This window comes from Rhipicephalus microplus, chromosome 7 (genome assembly GCF_043290135.1).
Source record: "Rhipicephalus microplus isolate Deutch F79 chromosome 7, USDA_Rmic, whole genome shotgun sequence".
Classification (NCBI taxonomy): domain Eukaryota; kingdom Metazoa; phylum Arthropoda; class Arachnida; order Ixodida; family Ixodidae; genus Rhipicephalus; species Rhipicephalus microplus.
The window spans coordinates 78,886,444-78,905,624 of NC_134706.1; the positions used below are offsets into that span (position 1 = coordinate 78,886,444).

Genomic DNA, 19,181 nt, shown 5'->3' on the forward strand with positions numbered 1-19,181 from the left:
ATAACCCACTCATAATCCTCGTAACCGTTGTAGTATGTAACATGTATATCATTTTGACCTCCAAGGTGGTGCCGATGGGAGATTTTTTCTGTGCGTTGTTGAACAATAAAAAATAATGCTCAATGTACATGCAATGACTGCTAATGGGTATCGAGAAACAGGAGCATTTGGTTTTTAGTTAAAGTGCACGCTGCGATCCCCATTAGCCGCCATTGGCATATACATTGAGCACTATCTGACAAGGAAGGGTTGCTACGTTATACTCGTTGGGTGTAGCCTCCTTAGTTTTAGAAATGTTTAGTGAGCGTTGCGCCACAGTGCCATGAATACAATGAACTAGTATATACAATGAATGAACTCGAGGTGGTTAAAGGTTGGAAGTAAATAAGAAGTGCAAACCATAAGAAAGTAAAAGCCGAATTCTCCTGTCTCTCATTTCGCATTAGCAGCCATTGACATGTACATTGAGCACTATCTGACAGGAAAAGGTTGATACGTCATACTCGCTGGGCGTAACCTTCTTGGTTTTTGAAAAATTTAGCGAGTGTTGGGCCGCAGTGCCATGATTACAGTGGACACAATGGCCGCCCTTCTACGGCCCTTGGTGCCCCAGCATCGTCAATCTGTATTGAACCGCACTTGGAAACCAATAACTGTCGCAGTGTTGCCAGGGCATCTCAGAGACTTTGTCTGGAGGTTGGGCTGGGGATCGCTCCCCACACGAGATCGGTTGCAGCGATGACAGGTAGTTCGCACTTCCACTTCTGAAACTTCCACTTCTGCGAACTTTCGTGTCCAACGGCCGATTTCCGCGTAGCCGCTACTCCGCTCTCTTAATAGTTGCGGGGCTGTTCAGCCTTTGGAGAAACCGATGTGAGGCCGTAGCTGCCAATTGCCGCCGGCGTGCCTTGTGGTCGATACTGGGGAGAATGAGACGAGAGATCCTCGCGTTCCTCTCCAAGGAGATTTTCTTCCTCGGGAGAAAGAGTTTCTGCGGCATTGGTCGTGCACTTTCGTCAAGGTGGAACACGAAAGGATACAACTCATTTTTCGACCGACTTGGTGCTAAGCAGCGCCCGTTGAGTTGTTATATATGATTTCATTAGTTACAAATTGTGTTTCATCTGGATCTATTGTGTCGTTATACCCTTGTATCGTGATATCACATTGAATTCTTGTGTACATGTATGCCAACATAATCATGTATATTAGAGCAAATGTCTTCACTGTAACGTAGTGATGTTAGTCGTGAAATATAGATGTGCCGAAGTGTATGTGCCCTGTTACTGGAATGGTATGAAGCCTTTGTGTTGTGTACATGCTGTAAATAAATTTTTTTAAACAGTATATACCATGAACTCGAGATGGTTAAAGGTGGGAAGTAGACACGAAGCGCAAGCCGTAAGAAAGTGTGCGTGTGCCACCTCTCGTTTAGTCCTTGGAATTTCCGCTGGATGGCGGTGTTTCTATATGGGGAATATATGATGAAAAGATGGGAGATGGTGGTACTTGGAGTGTTGAATAGATAGACGAACGGACACACAGACAGATGCATGGATGGACGCATGAACGGACGCAGGGGTGGATGCATGGACGAACGCAGGGACGGACGCACGAACAGACACACGCACGGACGGGCGGATGGGCACATGGACGGTCACGCAGACAGACGCATGGACGAACGGAAGCAAGAACGAATGAACGGACGAATGCTTCACCCCACTCTCCTTCATTCAATCCGTGGATATGCTGCCAATTTTTTTTTTCCTCGACGCACTTTTTTTGCCAGCCTGCTTTAGCTATGCGCCCGTTGAAAGTGACAAACACCTATATGTAAAGAAAAGACATAACATACCTTAATATCCCGACAAAAAGAGAAAGTGGCCACATAAATTGAGAAGTCACCTCAATAAAAGATCGGTGTGCCGTATCAGAGGCGGCTCACTGCCGACAAATCCTACGGTCAAAGGAGCCTCAATTATTGAAAAACGGCACATAAAAATGCGCATGTGAGTGGCGCACCTTCTAAGGCCTCATTTCTGGGTGCCGCGGTTGGTTGCTGTATTACACTCGTGTCGTTGTCTCAGAGGTATAGGAGCCTCTCTGGTATAGCCTTGCGGGGCTATTCATTTACCTTAGGGACGGCTTGATGCTCTCCCATAGTTCAGTACCAATCACTCAGAATTCTTAAACATTTTTTTCTAAGCACACTCAAAATCGTTATTCACTTTTTATAAACACACAAAAAATAATGCATTGGCTGTATATCTACGTGCTACGCTGCAAATGTCGTTGAGAGACGACGTTCTTCTGTCTGTAGGCGCTGCGTGACGCATGAACGTCACCTGGCAGTAATGTCGGGAAACAGCAGCTTCTGCAGAACAGAGGTCCATTGACAGGTGGCATTGTACCATATCATGAAGAGAGTGCTTTTTCGGGGCATAGCGTCGCAATTTTAGCGAATCATAACACATCCCTGCTTTTTCATGCACAGCGTCGCCTTTTTAGCGCAGCGATACGTAGTTCTACCATAACGTCTTTATAACTACGTATCTACGCATTCCCTATAGTAAAGTAACACACCACCTAGTAACTACGTATTGATTTTGTGCCTCGGGTATGCGTAATATTTGCTTTTTGATCGACAATGTTCCCAATAATCAACGCAGCCACCAGATCAAGATGTCTGGCCGTTGAGGAAGGGCTTAAACTTTCACCGCGTGGCTAAATCGTGTGACCGACAGGCGAACAGCAAGACAGAACAAGATTTCTACGTTCAAGTGTTCCATAAAGACCATCGCCTTCAAAAAACTAGAAAACGCGATATCGTTCCTAATTACTATCGCCGACTTTGAAGCCTGCTCAGCCAGGCATGCATGCCTTGTCTCCGGTAGCAGCTGCGTGCACAGCAACTCATGACCGATGCGTGCTCGGTGTGGCAGAAACCAGAACTGTATACATAGCGCCAACGACCTTAACACAGGCGTGTGCACACTTGAATATCACTCGTCTTCGCGAAAGCTTTAATTTTCGAAGAAGCAGCGCGCACATCTACACGCGCACATGAGAATGACGCAAGCAATTAGCTGTTTGCGTCCCAGCGCTACAACACACTTTTTGACCTTATTATATGTGTGTATGAGTATACCCTTTTGTGAGCTGCTGCTTCGGAAATCATGACACACCAACTACCCCATCAGTACATATTAAGGTTTAATCTGTTTTCGTGCAAGTGTTGACAGGATGTTCTCTTGTCCAAAGGGCGACATTTTACATGCGACGCGCATCCCACTGTGTCCTGCTGTGCTCAAATAGGCATGTCGAATGTATAAATATTTAACTTGCTAGACGCGAGGATTGGTGGCCCGCTTTGCAAATTTTATGCTAAATGTGCCTTACGTGCTGTTGCAGGGAACACCTGCTAGAAATCTACGAGGCCTGGAAAGCACTATACTAAAGAAAACGTGTACATGGGAAAGCGAAACACACATTCGCCTGTCCTACGTGCGTGGGAACGACTTGCTTGTACGTGATACAGAAATTATAGAAATCCTCCCTTCTTGACGCTGATTCACTGAACATGAAAGTGGGTTAAAGAATCTTGATTCAGGGTAATTAACGGTCATGCTGCTCCGAAACAAAACTTCCCTTTCTTGTTCTTCTTCTGGGCAAATGAACGAAACAACAAAGCCGCGGCAGTCGATGGCACAACTCGTACAACTTCGTACAACCTGAAACGTCAGACCAGTAAAGTGAGCACGAAACCAAACGATCGTTCAAGTCAACGCTATAACACATGCGGCCTTATTTACAACTAGGGAAAGGTGCAGATGTACCACCGGCTACCTTGAACATCATCCTCGATACTGCATTCAATGAAAGCATGATTATTAACATCTGTATACTTAACTACACAGGCACTCACGATTGTGTGGATCACTTATCGTATGTACGTGCAATCATAACGCCTAGAAGTGGAGCACGACCAAGCAATGAAAATACAACTATATAATATGCGTGGTTTAACGTTAAAAACCCGTGATATGATTATAGGAGACGCCGTAGTAGCGGGCTCCGGAAATTTCGACCACCCGGGGTTCTTTAACGTGCACCTAAATCTGAGCACACGGGCCTCAAACATTTCCGCTTTAATCGAAAGTACAGCTGCCGCAGCCGGGATTCGATTCCGTGTCCTTCGGGTTAGCGGGAAAATACAAATAAGCAGTGAAGTTTGAAAGTCTGCTAAGTGGAGACGAGTGTCTGAGATCACTAGCACAGCAGTCGGGCAGTATCCAAACTAGCGCAGTGCACGTATTACTGAACGAATCAATATTAGCAGTCGCTCAAGCTCTTTTTAAGCACTAGGGCCCCGCTGCGATTCTGTGCTCTTGCGGCCCATTGTGGTGGGAGCAATCATACGACTATTTCTAAAGGTATTTGGTTCGTCATGAGGAGACCGTTAATCTAACGTAACCTGCTTCAGCAGTGTGATAATGTTTTGGTTATTGAACGACAAGCCCTCTAGTACAACCCACTAACGCCCTGACGACAAAGCGAGTGCACCCATGGAGAAATATTTAACAATATCTCGCGAACGTCAACCCCTGGATGCGGCAGTTTTCGATTTAAGCGGTACGAGGATCAGCATCACACTGGTTGTCTAAACGCATGATCGCTGAGATAAGGCTGACAGTGCGTAAGCACTACCTTTCACATGAAGTAAAAAGCGTAGTAGACGGCACTCGTATAAATGTACGCTATCTGCTGTTGCGCATCAGGAAGGGAAGCTCGTTCGCCTCGGTCAAGTGCCACCAAGTCAAGCGATGGCGCCTTATATAGGTTGAGTTGTTATAATGCAGCATTTTTAATACAAAAATCCAAGAGTGCACCCACCTGGAACATTCTGGCACTAAACTTATTAAAGGATCACCACCCCCTTCCCCCGCCTTCTATACCTAAGGGCTTTATAATATTTTTTTTTATTCTGCATCTAAAAAGCGAGTGTACATTGCACTCACCTTCTGTAACGCCGGCTTTTCCTCAGCACCGGTAAGTACCTGCGGTGAGCGCTTTCCTGCTTCCAAACCGGTGAACTCAGATATGTCGGCGGTTCCGGTACAAAATATTCATCCAAAAAGGTATCACGATGCACGTGGTACGCCGGCTACGGAGAGCGTCAACAAACAGAACCACGCGACGTCGATTTCGTCGAACGCCTGCCGAGGGAACCGATGGCTTGGCCGCTCCTTGAAGGCCCGAATTCCTCAAGAAATTCAGGAGCACTTCCCTCGACTCATTTACACACAAACACTCACTCGAACACCCAGACCGCACAAAACACGAACAGGTGGGCGCGTAGACTCACTCAAACGTAAGCACTTTTCACGAATCACCTCCCAACCCGACCCGCGTAGGCGTCGATCAAGATTCGAGGCAGAAGGAGGGGATTAGCGAGCCGCGGTGATGATCACGAAAAACACACAGTGATCATCACATCCTGGCGGGATCACCGGTACGATTGGAGGGGCACAATTGATCGCAGCAGTAGAAAAGAAAAGATCCATCGCAGGGCACCTCGGCAGAAGCCGCCGCACCATCGCGGCAGAAACAGCGATTGGGGAATACGAAGACTTCGGGCTCGAAGAACGCTGGCCGCCCGCGCAGCCCGGCGAGCAGCATCCGAAGCCTGGCGAGCGTAGCCCGCAGTGCACGACGCAACGAGCGCGCAATGTGCGCCGACGCCGGTGGCGCCCGCGATACTCTCTCCGGCGCAATTTGATGTCCGCGTTTACTTTTTCTTCCTCTGCGACGCCCGCCGCGCCGAGACGATGGAGAGAGGAGCGCAGGATCAGCCTCTTTCGCCGCGAGCTGTTTCTTTTGTTATCGCGCCTGAGGTCATTCTAGCCTGCTCCCCCTGCTCCGCTCCTCTGGGCAGATCACCCGGTTTGACTCTGACGTCAGTCGCCCCCAACACGTTGCTCGACTGTCCAATAAATTAGTCCCAATTACTCCCAAGAACTGGTGTGCGTGCATCCCTGCGCTCTGAGAGTACACATTTCTAAAACAATAGATGATGAACACAGACAGAAAAATTGTTTAGTTTTGTGCTAATAGGTGGCGCTAAAGTCTGTAAACTCTAAATATTGCCGCACAATTTGTATTTTGAGCACAAGCGCCACGGATATTTTTAGGGGGTCTAATTATTTAAAGGGTATCAGAGCATTACTACTGTCCGACTTTATCAGCCCATCGATGGTTACCCGTGTGTTTTAAGCAATGTGCGAACTGGGCTGGCCTCAGAGACCAGCGGCGGCTGTTCGTTGGCCGAGATGATGGACAGAGGCACTGAAGTCTGTGAAGGAGCGCTGATTATGCTGGAAGAAGACTAAAAATTACTCTAAAGGCACTGCCATGAGATTAGAAGTGCAACGTTACAGGTTTTTTTTTTGTTGTTGTTGTTGGTCCCATATTTGGCATTCTTGTTAGTTTGCATGAATTATCCTGTTCTGGCTTCCTATAGTCTATTTTCGGACATTACAGTGAGCAAGTGCCTTTGAGATCAGTAGAACAATGCTGAAAGGGCACGCGAATACTGAACATTCGACGACACAGTTGAACGAACCAACGCGCGTGCTGTCACGAATTTTTGAGGCTATAAGAAGCCCTTTGCAGGCTTCCTCTGTATGCTAGACACTCGACATGAGGTGTCGGACACACAAACATTTAGAAGCATATATATTTTAATTCGCTTCTAAAGTGTGCCTAAATGCTAATATTGTGATCGAGACCAATCGCTGGCGCCTGTGACATTGACGTCACTGTGCGCGCAGCGTAACGAAAGTTTCATTAACGTCACGCCACATGACAGTGACGTTCTACAAGTGGTAAAGCATAGCTCCGCGGCACCGCGAATGCCAAGAAAGCATTAGCTGTGAACTTCACTATTTTATTTAGTTCACTGCGGAAGAAGGTGCCTGCTGACATCTCTCAAACCGTTTCGCGTCGTCACACTAACTTGTGAAGACGACATTAGAGAAGCTTTAAGTGCTATCGCACACTTCTATGCTGAACTATACCGAGCTGCCTTAGCAGTAATCGTGGAAGGCCGGAGAAGCGGGGCCAGCTGGTGACGCTAAATTAAACAAGCAAGCACCGAATTGCTGTTACAGAAACCCAATAAATTCAACTTTTCCGCTAGTGTAAATTCTCGGCAGCGGTGTAGTCAACAATTTCCCGTTTTCTTTGAAAACTTTATTTTTTTTTTGGTCATGGTAACTCATCGAAAACTACCATTGTGGTTACAAGAGAGAGAGAATAAAATAAGAGAAAGGCAGGCGTTACAAGATGTCGATACGATTTTGAGGTAACCCAGTACTCCGGAATTATCGCTGCTTGTGGTGGAATAGCAGATACAGGGTGTCCGACGTAACTTGAGCCAGAGTTTTAAAATATGCTCAAACAAGTAATTACGACGTGACGAAAGGCATGTTGCTCACCGTTGCCTGGTGTTAGTCAGACTATTTTTTGTGTTCTCAAACATTTTTTAATTAGATATGCTTATTTGACTAACTTTTCAAGAAATGAAAATACATAAAAACTTCAATGAGAAAGTTGTAGACCGGTTTGCAAAACTTTCGATTAGACAGTTTAGAATTTTATATATGTTAGGTAATAGTGTTTTTCTGCTACATTCAAATGCCCGCGAAATACAGAAAATACCACGTGACAAACCCGCTCGTGCGCCAGTGCGCGCAATGATTCTAGTGCTTCGTAACGTTCCGCGTGCGAACGACCATAGCATTGGCCCCATTGTGCTGTCTCGGCAGGGCCGCAACGATAATGGTGGCTTTACGATGAACACGTTTTGCTATCAGCCGCAAAAACGATAACCGATGTGACTGCTTATCGCTGTCATGAACCGGTGCGAGGGAAGCGTGTAGTTCGTACGCGTAACGTTAGGGAGCACTAGAATCATTGCGCGCACTGGAGCACAAGCGGGTTTGTCACGTGGTATTTTTGTATTTGCAGCCATTTGTAATTAGCAGCAAAACACTAATACTTAACAGATATAAAGTTGAAAACTGTCCAATTGGACGCTTCGCAAACCGATCTGTGACTTTCTCATTGAAATTTTTCATCTATCTTTTTTTCTTGAAAAGTTAGTGAATTAAACATATGTAATAAACAATACCTGAGAACACAAAAAATAGTCTGACTAACTCCAGACAATGCTGAATAAGGTGCATTTGGTCGCGTCATAATTACGTGTTCCGGCATATTTTTAAACTCTGGCTCAAGTAACGTGGGACACCCTGTATATAGGTGAAATTTTCTACAAGGAAATTTTAGCTAGTTTTGAAGTCATCCGGCTGGTTGTTGGCGTGTGTGGGCTGGAGCAGACGCTAGGCAAGATAAGGCTGTTGATTGTCCCCTCTAGTATTTTTACTGAACAGATGGTTATGATGGAATACGCGCCAGAATGCAGCACATTGGTCTTCACGCCACACAAACAGGCTGGCGTAGTAAGAGAGCTGCCGCTGAAATGTTTATCGTAGGCTGACGATATTGTCATATTATAGAAAGCCGAGATGATCTACAGTGTCTCGTTGATATATGCGGACGCCAGGGTGAAGGTCCAGGGCCAGAATTTGGCACACATTTTATCGCAACAAAATGTCTGTTGGCGGTATTCAATGATCCCACTTATCAGGCGGTGTCAACATATATGACGAGGGAATACCGAGGGTAAGGGAACACAAATACCTAAGACTACGGGTATTCAAAGTGTCATTCGCATGGAGGTACAGAAACTTTTAAGGCACGATTATGATGATAATGACGGTGACGTATGAAGTTTGTTTTAATCTGGAGAACGCGCAGGAACCCGTGGCCCCCGGACTGACGGCACCAAATGCCGGAATTGGGGAGCACAACCTATTATGAGGATACAGCTGCACGCTGCGGTCCGATGTTTGTGGAAGGGTGTAATTGTTCCAGGGCATATATTTGGGAACTCAGCGGTGTGCATGGGTCGGGTGTGCAATCAGGAATTGACGTGAATGAAAGGAATGCGGGACGCCTCACGTAGTGCGCTCGCTGGAAGGCGACAAATGAAGCTGTAAAGGAAGATGTCCAATGTACGAGTTTTAAGCTGAGAAGAACTACGATCCAAATGAGGTTCGAAGGAAAGCTAAGGAAAGGAATGCAATGGGGAGTAGGTGGTCAGAGAAAACGAGATTTGCGCGTGGGAGCTCACACATCAGTTTCAGATTTGTTCATGTAGGTTGGCGTCTTTCAAAGTTTTCACCAATATTTACCGCTTATTGCTTTCGATTCGTACAGGAACGTGAGCAGTGAGAATTCCCTAACGTTCAGTAACACTACAGGCGGCTCTTTTTGTGCTTTCTTTTTCCCTCTCGTTAGGTTATTTTTCTCCTATCTGGTCGCTTTTCGGAAACCTTTATTTGTATCAGCGTATTGCGAAAGTCGTAAGTGCATCTAGTTACAGTTCTGCCAAACGGCAGCTCCAGTTCAATATTGGTAAAACAATTGGGCTATTCGATCATTCATTACAAAACACATGAGAACCGTGCGTGTTTCGCAACCGGAACGTTTGCAGTCGAACAATTTTTAAGAATAACAACGATAACTGTAATTCATATTTGCGAACGATGAAAAATTGTCTGGTAATGTCCTCCATCCCCAATACGCCGTTCGCAATCTGCATTCACAATACGCGCTCATGGAACTAAAATGAAAAAAAAAAACAATTTCCTTCTTTCACAGATAAAAGCCTCCAGGGACTTGTGTTTGCCGGAAAGGTCCCTGGCGAAGAACCTCTAGGATGCAAGAAAAAAATAATAACTAATAGCATGCTTTTTGCCGTGGGGGATGTTTCCTAGCACAATCACCTTTTGGCCTGCGGCGATGGCACACGGTGCCACGCGTTTATCTCGAAAGTTAGTACTGCATTCGGGCGTGTTTATTCCTAAGCATTCTGTAAGCTTTGCGACATCGCATGGTCAAATGGCGCTGTAGCAAGAGAAATTAAACCCTAATTAGAGACACGAAAACCCGCTGGAAGGCTTTCGTGGGCAGCCACTTCCTTTCCTCCAGGCTTGAACGATTCACAGTCGATGTCGATGGTGATTACGCCAACGGGGAGAAAAAGTCCCTCGCACTGGCGCTCAAAATACAAAGCAGCCTGCCGCTTCTTACAGTAATAATAAAATAAATGATAATATGTGACTCCGGCCACTTAACTGTAGGAGGCCTGCCCCCTTTGCCATGCCATGCAAACATCTACGAACTTACAAACTCTGTATCCGTAGCTTGCGTCACTCCTTTGTTGATCGAGTGGAAGGAATGAAGGAAAAAGAACAACGAGAGAGAAGGCAGGGAGGTTAACCAGGCACATGCCCGGTTCGCTACCTTAGCCTGAGGGAAGGGGAAAGGAAAGTATAAAGATGGCAGAGAGAGAAGAAAGAGAAAAGAAGGAGACAGAAACATTGACAGTAGATGGGTTGACACGTATGCAGCGGCAACACTACAAAAAAAATTTAAAAGCGTTTCCTCATGGCATACAGATGTGAAAATGCCATTTCAAAAACGTGCTTCCTCGAAATCAAGGGGTTACGCCCCTCCCCCCTCTCACAAAACCTTCTACCTAGGCCCCAGATCCCACGCATGATTCTTAGGTTGTGTATTCGCATCCCAAGTGCGGATACGGTGATTTGAGCTCCTTCTTAGTTACATTCGAATTTACCCGTTCATTGCTGCACTACACCTAAAGTGTAGAGAAAAAAAGACACGTTTATTTACAAAAAAGCAGAGAGGTTGGCCTTAGCGATAGCTTGCTCTAGCCTGCTACTCTACACTGAGGGAAGGGAAAGGGGAGGAGAAAGAATAATGGATGACGATGGTGAGATAGAGAGGTGAGTCTATAAAATTCTTTCTAGCCGAGATGAATTTTATAGCCATGCATATAGTCCAGTTGTTTGCAAAAAGGCTATAACCGCTCTTATGACCACAGTTGCACTGTTGGTGTCTGGCCAAGGGCCCAACACGGTCTCATCAGTTCATGAACTACTGCGATATCATTCAGTAGAAGAAATCAGTGTTGGTCGTTCATGCGTGTATGCTGGGCAGTCACAAAATATGTGCTCAAGTGTTTTTGGCACATCACAGTGTTGACAATTAGGACCGGTGTCACTGCAATCGATGATATATATGTGCGTAACGTCTTGTGCACGCCACATTAAGTCGAATGCGGTGGATCGCACTTGCGAGTTGCCTTTTCGATTTAGGGGGCATGCGGAACCTCATTTCCGGGTTCCATTTGTGAAGTCGCCGATGTCACCATTCCGGTTTGGTCCAGTGCTGAAGTGTGTAGCTGCGCATCACGCAGCGAAGCAGGGTGTTCGTGTCAACTCGTGAAAACGCAATGCGTACTTCAGGGGCACTTAATTCTTAAGGCATTTTTAGATTTAGCGTTTGCCTCTTCGTTTCCCATCACGTCGCAATGAACGGGGATTCCCTGGAAAGTGATAAGATGGCCATTTGTTGAATCAACCTGACCTAAAGTTTAAGCAATCAATGCTCCTATGCATGTCTTGGCCTAATCATCGGCTGGTTTTTCTTTAGTTGTGTCTGCGCGAAACATCAACATTAGCTTCTTCAGATTATTTCACTTCTTTCATTTTATTAGTTTTTTTTTGTATTCTACCCCGTCTTTTTGCCACAGTCATGCTTTCTTTTCGATCGAGGCGGAAATGCTGTAGGCCCGTGTGCTCAGATTTGGGAGCACGGTAAAAAACCCCAGGTTGTCGAAATTTCCAGAGCTCTCCACTTCAGCGGCTCTCATAATCATATGGTGATTCTGCTACGTTAAACACCACATATCAATCAATCAATCAATCAATCAACAGTATTGCTTTCATCGTCCTGACTTCATTGTTCATAGCATCCACATCTCTGTTCGGAGAGTAAGAATGCTACTATGTTACCTTTCGCTACCTACATTGAGGCTTACTGGCGTGTCGTATCGATGGCTTGTTGCAGTGCGCGCCGGGAAGACGCGCAAGGTGGCCGGTGGTCGATAAACCACCGGTAACTGAAGCGATGGGGGAAAGAAGCGCCAGTTAAGATGCGGCATAGACTCGCCCTATTCAGTCGGGAAATTGATACATTCTATTCGTCTCGAACGCATGTATCGACCGAATGGTGATAGATGCGTGTACAAGACTTATGTGGTCTGTTATACGCTGCACTGCTTCCGCATTCACATCCTTTGAAATATTTGATTCTTAGATGTTATTACCTGCGCTAAAGGAAACAACAAAAAATTGCGCGTATCTGCGCGCTTTGCTGCAAATGTCATCGGAATACGATAGTCTTTTGCCGGCCTTCTTTCATGCATAGCGTCACATTTTCAGCGCAGCTCGAGAAACACTAGGGTATGTAGAATTACGTATCTATGTATTTTCTACTAAAAGGAACACACCACCTAATACTCAGGTATTGATATTTCACCTCAGATTTGCGCACTGTTTTTTTGTTGATCGAGTATCGTCCCACGTATCAACGCCGCCACCACTTCAAGATGGCTGCTGGGCGTTCAGCAAGTGCTTCGACTTTGGTTGGGCGGCGGAATCGTGTGACAGACAGGCAGACAGATCAAAACATTTCTGCATTTAAGTATCACAAGAAAGACTACCTGCTTTAAAGCAAGCAAACACAAACAATATCGCTCTCTCGGGATACCTCTGAGTGCAAAACCGGCCAATTTACCTCGCGATATGTGCCACTTTCGCCGTCGTGTATGGTGCATTGTGTGCTGGACGTATTGCATAGTGTAAAACATTTACACGTGCGTGCTGACTGAAACGTTAACTTAAAGCGTTATGATGGTTTCGCTGCATGAATTGATCGGAAGGGAAGATTGTTACCGTATAAGAAATAGAATACATGTATGTCCCCCTTTTAAGTCACAACTTGGAGTGGAACAAGATACAATAAACGTGAACCTCTACCCCGAGCAAGAGCGTATGCGATGCATACCTGAACAGCAGTTCTAGCACTCTTGTTGACCGACCAACCGACCAACCGTGAGTCTGCCCATTCCAGGTGTGATTCTCAGTGTAAGTTGATCTGACTGAGTATTATGTAGGCGAGCTTGGGTCCTTGCGGATTCGGTTGAGAAAATGTTTAATGACTCGGGGTCTGAGTAAGTATGGTTGAGGTATATTTCAGTGAATCTGCAGGACAACAAGTTTCTTCATTTCATCCTGAATCAGAGAGAGCCCTCGCAACAGAATATATCTTTTGAGCGACTCTGAGAGAGCTCGAATTTTTTTCTTGCCGACCTGCGTCTTAATACGATGAAGAATATCATTAGTCTTGCGGTATGAGACATACGACAACGAAAATGATACGCTTGGTCACTACACATGTACATCCACTACCTTTGAATTAAATACACTAGTCTGAGACTTTTAGATTTTATGGCCATGGATGAACGAGACTAGGCACATGCGCCTGACAAACAACAACGCCCCAACACGCTCATATATTACACATCACACGTAATTTCATACTAAATATGAATATAAAACATTTTCACACAAAGACAGACCAGTGTGGTCTGTTTCGTTCAATTGACGTAACAATGCTTTTAGTAACGCCTGTTTGCCTTGACAGCACTAGCCGACTGACCGGTTTCGCTTTGAACTGGCTTTTATTAGGTCACGAAATAAACATCCGTTCAGAGAAATACCGGAGAAATAGCCTTTGCTATCGAGCTTCATCTCGTGCGTGGCTACTGTATATATGCTGGACGTGAAAAGCGTCGCGTATTCTCTGCTGCTTTGTAACGACGCGCTGTATTAGTTTTTTTTTTTACCCTTAAACCGATCACTTCCTTGTTCGTTCGAAGCATGGAGGGCATTGTGCAGCACTCACGAATGCTGGATTCTGAGAGGTTTCGTATACTCTAAAGGCGATGTCGATCGATGTTTTCCAGAGGTAGAAAAAAAGTTGGGTGAAAGTTAAAGTCACAATGCCTTGGGAATCTCGGTCACTTTAATTTCCTCGGTCTTTTTTCACATGAAACAACTCGCGGTACGGAAGTTAAAGATGAAGCAAGAAACTCGCGGTATGTAAGTTAGAGGTGAAGCGTCAAACCCGACAGTTTTTTTTTTTATTTAGACCCCGACCAACGACAGTGGCTTCAGGCCGTTGCAAAGTCAGCTTGAGTAACGGGTCACCGGTCTGGCTGTCATCGTAGATAGCACTGCTTATTTACAAAAAACGCTCTCTGAACAGTTGCATGTGGTCAACATTAATGGGGAACGCGTAGGTAGCACGGTGTTTACGGATCCAGACTGCTGGCGGGAAGGTCGAGGGTTCGACCTCAGCCATGCTGGTCGCATTTTCATGGAGACGACACACTTCGCGATGGCAGTGCACGTAAAGAACACATGGCCAAAATTTCGAGAACGATTCACCATTTATTTTGAGACTATCGTTTCTCGTTTCCATACCAAGTTTGATTTATAGATTGAACGAAGACGCTTGTGGAAGGCTTTAGAAGCTCACTAATTTTGCTGATTTTTTGGTCCATGCACCTCTAGGAGTTTCGCCGAAGTAAGCAACGTATCATCTGCATTTTTTTTCTTGTAATATTGCTATAGGTGTGAGCATCTGAGTAGTGAGAGAGAGAAAGTTTAATGCGGAAAGGCAGGGAGGTTAACCAGAAAACATATCCGGTTTGCTACCCTGCACTGGGGAAAGGGTAAGGGGAAAGGGAGGAAGAGAAGCACAAACACACATACACACACTCGCACACAGTAGTGTCACAATCGTTCTACGAGGCGGGTCGCTCGCAGAAACTTCATCAGCGCCTTCGTTGCTTTCTGGCGTGAAGCTCGATCTTTCCGACATTCCAAGATTGACTGCTCAGAAAATGGCTGGTCGTCGAGGCGAGCAAACACTGCTGAGAGGGACTGTCGCTGAGAGCTGTACTGGGGGCACTGACATAAAATATGTTCAATTGTTTCGTCATTGTCGCAATGGTCGCATGTAGCGCTGTCTCTCATTCCGATGCGGCAGGCAAAAGCGTTCGTGAAAGACACCCCAAGCCACATACGGCAGAGAAGGGTCGTCTCGGATCGGGGTAGGCCAGATGGAATAGTAAGTCGTAGGCATGGGTCCAGGCGGTGAAGACGGGTGTGGAGAAAACCGGGCGTATTCCGCATAGACCTTGCGATATCCTGCGCAAGCGTATTAATCTTTGCTGCTGCGTCGCTTCTTGATAGTGGAATAGGTTCCATCACTCCATTTTCGTGAGCATTCTTAGCTGCATTGTCGGCATGCTCGTTACCGATGATGCCGCAATGGCCTGGTAACCACTGAAAAGATATGTCATGTCCTTCGTCTATTAGGTGATGGTACAGTTGTCGTATTTCGAGCGCCAATTGATCTTGAGGTCCACGACGTAGAGTATTGTGTAGACATTGGAGAGCTGGTTTCGAATCAGTAAAAATGCTCCATTTTTGTGGTGTCTCTTGGTCAATCCTGCGGAGTGCGCTGCGGAGTGCCGCGAGCTCCACGGCTGTCGATGTCGTCTTGTGTGACGTTCTGAACTGGATGGTTTCGGCTCTTGCTGGGAAGATCACAGCTCCTGCAGATCCTCCAACAGTTGTCGAGCCATCCGTGTAAAGTTTGACATGATCTTTGTATTCTTCGTGTAGCATGAGTAGAATCATCTGCTTTAAAGCTGGCGCCGAGAGCTCCGCCTTCTTGCGAATCCCCGGCACTGTCAAGCGCAGTTTTGGTCGGTCCAAGCACCAAGGAGGTGTTAGTATCCGTTCCGGAGGTGTGTAGACTGTTGGAAGGCACTCACGGAAAGTCAATACTCTCTTACAGAAGGAGGCACTCGGTCGATCTTCTGGAAGCGAAGCTAGGTGGTGGGCAGGGGCGCGAGCAAGGTGTCTAATATGAGCTCTAAGCACCTCCAAAGTAATGTGCACTGTGGCCGGATGATCTTTGGCGATTGCGATGGTTTCCGCTGTTGATGTACAGCGTGGTAATCCAAGACAAACTCTGAGTGCCTGGCCCTGGGCGTTTTCTATTGTGCGTATACTGCTTTTGCAAGCGTTCGTCAGAACCGGCAAGCTATACCGCAGGTACCCCAGAAACAGCGTTTTGTACAAATGCAACATCGCGTGCACTGATGTGCCCCACGTTTTGCCTCCGAGGAACTTGAAAAGTTGTGCGATGGCCGTTAGGCGCTTCTTTAGAGTGGCCACATGGGGACTCCAGCAGAGATTTCGATCGATCGTGACCCCCAAAAACCTGTGGGTCCTGGCGTAGCAGACACTGTGTCCATTGATGGCGATGGGATATGACGTCATTGCCTTCCGCGTGAACGCGACCAGCGCCGATTTCTCAGGAGAAATCTCGAGGCCTTGTTCTCTAAGGTACGCCGATATTGAATTCGCTGCTTTCTGGAGTCTCGCACGTACCTGAGGACGTGTTACCCCTGATGTCCAGGCACAAATATCATCTGCATAGAGAGATATCTGCACGGAATCTGGTATGCGTTCAACGAGACCGATCAGAACCAGGTTGAACAGTGTGGGGCTCAATACACCACCTTGAGGAACACCACGGTGTGTATAATGTTCAGAAGTCGGCCCATCATCAGTTTGCATAAACAATGATCTCATATGTAGGTAGCATTGGATCCAGCGGTACACTCGCCCACCCAAACCAACTGACTCGAGGGCGTCAAGTATGGCTTTGTGAGAAACATTGTCATATGCTCCTTTGACATCTAAAAATAGTGCGACAGATAACCGTCTGCTCATTTTCTGGTGTTGTACGTAGGTCACCAGGTCAATGACATTGTCAATGGAGCTCCGAAGACGACGAAAACCGGCCATGGCGTCTGGATATATTCTATGGCGTTCAAGGAACCACTCGAGTCTGGCAAGGATCATTCGCTCCATCAGCTTCCCTACGCAACTAGCCAGCGCTATTGGGCGGTATGATGTCAGCTCTAGAGGCGATTTTCCAGGTTTGAGAAGTGCAACCAACCGGCTTGTTTTCCACTCTCTGGGGACCGTTCCATCTCTCCAAGACTCATTGAATACTTCCAGCAAAGCACTTCGTGCTCGATCACCGAGATTGCATAATAGGCGGTATGATATGCCATCCGGCCCAGGCGATGACAATCGATTGCATGAAGCAAGAGCCACATTCAGTTCTTCCATTGAAAAAGGCAGGTCCAGGTGCGGGTCAAGTGAATGTGGCGTGTAATCAGCAGTAAGGGCTTCTGTGCAATTTGGTGGGCCCGCAATCTTCCTACAAAAATCTTCCGCTACCTCGATATCCCTTCTATTTTGGAAAAGGGCCAAGGCTTTAAACGGAAAACGTTGTTGGGGAAATGTGCGTAGGCCTCGCACGGTTCGCCATATTTGAGAAAGCGGTTTGCGAGGGTCTAGACTCGCGCAAAATTTCGCCCACCGTTGAAACTCCAGTTTGTCTATACGACGCTGGATCTTCTTTTGCATGCGCCTGGCCATCCGTAGATCTTGAATGGATTTTGTGCGTCGATATCTACGCTCCGCTCGCCGACGAGTCGCACGGAGTCGCTCTAACTCCATGTCCGTTTCTGAGGGCCTTGAAGAATATGCCAGCGTGCGCATCGCACTTTGCGCTGCTTGTTTGATCGCTTGCTCAATGCCCGAGGTTAAGCCTTTTTCACAAGCGTGTTCAATGTTGGTTGTGAATGCTGAAAGATCGATCTTCCGTACGGTTTTCGGCGGGTGGTCGCTAGCAAATCCTTCGATGGTGAGATAACTGGGGATGTGATCGCTACCATGTGTCTCGATGTCTAAAAACCACTTAACGCTTGTGGCGAAGCGACGTGACACGAACGTCAAGTCCAAACAGCTGCTGTACGTTGATCCTCGCAGAAATGTAGGGCTCCCATCATTAAGTAGAGACAGTTCATGAGTCGATACAAATGAAGCCAGCCTCCGGCCCGTGGTATTGACTTCTGAACTTCCCCAGATTGGGTGGTGGGCGTTGAAGTCCCCTATAATTATCCACGGATCCGGGACGCTCGAAAGAATGTCATCCAGTCTTTGGCAATCAAAACGGGCTGAGGGAGATAAGTAGACACCTATTAATGTGAAGGTGAGGGTTTTCTGCTTCACAGTCAGGCAAACATATTGGTTCTCATCATGAGGCGACACAGGTTGAATGATGTAGGTAAGCTCCCGACGAACATACACAATGACCTTGCTGCTTTCGTTTCGGGTTTTGGACGGGATTGATTCGTAGCCAGATAGCCTGATCGGGTTTGATAATTTCGGTTCACATATTACGATGATTGGGAAAAGGTTAGAAAACACGTACTGACGAAAATCGGAAATCCGTGATCTAAGTCCTCTTGCGTTCCACTGGATGACTGATGCTTCTCTGACGTCTTTGCGGAACGATTGTTGATCTCCTGCCATGACTCTACGCGAGGGAGGCGAGGACTGGGCTCAGCGCGTCCAACACCTGTAACCCGCTTCGAGCGGTTGGAGTTCCCAGGCTTCTTAGTATGTCTGCCATGACAGCGACGAGGGATCGTAACATCGGGATGATCTGTCGATCGACCCTTGACACATCCTCAACGGAAGTAGACTCGGTGGAAGGTGTAGGGCGGCGAGGCCTCGCAGGAGGCTCCTTTGCAGGCTGTGTACGCGGAAGCGTAGGCCACTCATCCGCAGCTGTGAGCTTCTCCACTTCTTTTCGCTTCGTGCTTACTACTTCACTCGTGCTCGGAGGAAATGGGTTATGCGCAACACTCTGTCCTCCACGCCTCCGTCGGCGACTACGTCGCCGCCGTACCCTTTCAGCAGCCTCTCTGTGGGTTGAATTGTCCCTAACCATTTGTTTGATAATGGCGATTTCCTTCTTAATCCGAGGGCATTCCTTGGATGCAGCATCATGCGGACCATCACAGTTTCTGCACTTCAGACTTGTTGCCCGACATGCGTCTGCAGTGTGCGGCTCAGCGCATCGGGGGCATACTGTGGTGTTTGTACATACACTCTTGATGTGACCAATTTTCATGCAGTTATGGCACTGGAGTGGTTTAGGGACAAATGGTCGAACAGGATGTCGGA

The 19,181-nt window shown here is 46.8% G+C and overlaps 1 protein-coding gene across 4 annotated transcripts in view; it reads right to left on the minus strand.

Moving 5' to 3' along the window:
- Window positions 1-5,768, minus strand: part of LOC119183341 (uncharacterized) — a 210,205-nt gene extending 204,437 nt beyond the window's left edge. For 3 of the 4 annotated variants that reach the window (XM_075869312.1, XM_075869311.1, XM_075869313.1), the window contains exon 1: window positions 5,019-5,740. The gene's annotated coding sequence lies outside the window, so the exon portion shown is untranslated. Of the gene's footprint in view, window positions 1-5,018 lie in introns of all 4 variants that reach the window. The other variant, XR_012884941.1, reaches the window with a different exon arrangement.
- Between the last annotated feature and the right edge of the window lie 13,413 nt (window positions 5,769-19,181).